This window comes from Austrofundulus limnaeus, unplaced genomic scaffold (genome assembly GCF_001266775.1).
Source record: "Austrofundulus limnaeus strain Quisiro unplaced genomic scaffold, Austrofundulus_limnaeus-1.0 Scaffold95, whole genome shotgun sequence".
Lineage (NCBI taxonomy): Eukaryota > Metazoa > Chordata > Actinopteri > Cyprinodontiformes > Rivulidae > Austrofundulus > Austrofundulus limnaeus.
This window is the reverse complement of record NW_013952497.1, coordinates 454,531-455,855: the sequence shown is the minus strand read 5'-3', so window position 1 is coordinate 455,855 and position 1,325 is coordinate 454,531. Positions and strand designations below refer to the sequence as shown.

At 42.6% G+C, this 1,325-nt stretch overlaps 1 protein-coding gene across 1 annotated transcript in view; it reads right to left on the bottom strand.

The window, feature by feature from the left end:
- Positions 1-1,325, bottom strand: part of lekr1 (Leucine-, glutamate- and lysine-rich protein 1) — a 43,872-nt gene that overhangs the window by 5,060 nt on the left and 37,487 nt on the right. The window lies entirely within an intron of this gene.

Sequence of the window (1,325 nt, the reverse complement as noted above, 5' to 3'; positions counted from 1 at the left end):
GTTCTTGCATGAGGCCATTGATTCTAAACTGATTTCAGGAGGTATCATGCATCGTTGTGTCTCCATGTGATGGACTGACCCGTCCACCCCACATCTTTAAACTTTAAACACTAATGCCCCTTTTCCACTAACGCCTCTACAGCACGGTTCGACTTGGCTCCTCACGATTCCAAGGCTTTCACACTAGCAAGGATTAGTGGAACCAGACTGTTTTTCAGAACACACTGTCACTGTGGTTCCAAGTGTACTGTGCWGGACTGAAAACACAACATCAGAAGACTGTCGGCCACTCAAACGGGGTGGAGTCACTGGTTGCGTCACAAAAGCTACTCTCACCATTTGCAATAAAGCTACCATGTCTTCCATTGTTGTGTTTCATATCTTTTCAGGGTCTTCTTCTACTATTTTTACTGGTGGCTGGCCACCATCAGCTGGGAAGGCATGTGGCGTCAGTTTTCGGACTCTGGGCCCACCCAACTTTATGATGAAACCAACCACTAGAGCTGTTACTGAAGTGTAATGGAAAAGGACCATTATAAGTAACTGGTGGAGATCATCTCCAGCGCCACCCATACCCTAAACAAAACCAAGCAGGTACAAAAATGAAGGATGGATGGATCATTTTTTCCCCACTTTATTGTTACTGATGGCATAGATGTATTGTAAAACAACACCCGAGTTCTTCAGGCTTAATTTGTGAGTTAGTGGTTCAGAGACATCGTCACACACATGAATTGGCCTCCACAGAGTCCAGACACTAATGMCTCTGAGAATCTTTTCACGATGACTCGACCCTTTCATCATGAGAATAACATCTCAGAGAAAATGAAATGCAACTCAGAATATTAATTAATGAGAGTGCATGAGTTTACTGATGAGATGGAGAGTGAGWGCTGTAATCAGCAATGTAATTAAAAAAGCATTTAACATAGGGTGCATGGTGGAGTAGTTGGTTACTGAGTTTTCATGTAAAAATATAATAATCTGACGCCAATAATAAAAAAGTTGTCTTCATAAAGAACAACCAGATCAAGCAGAAATGTTTGCCAGAACAGTCATTTTTTTAAAACAAATGATCCAGCAAATCTTTTTCCACTACAGTAAGAACAAAAATCCTGACAGGATTCATTTAAAGAACACAACACCAATAACTGTGTACCAGAGCAGATCTGTGATCATTTAAAAGACACTTTACTGACGCTCAAAGACACAATGTTCCACAGTGTGCTGGGAACACTCTGTGCTGTGGAACATACAGCCAAATGTAGGCTGTGTCCAAAACGACAGGACGGGTCCTCCGGAGGACCCAGACTCCCCGGTCTCGG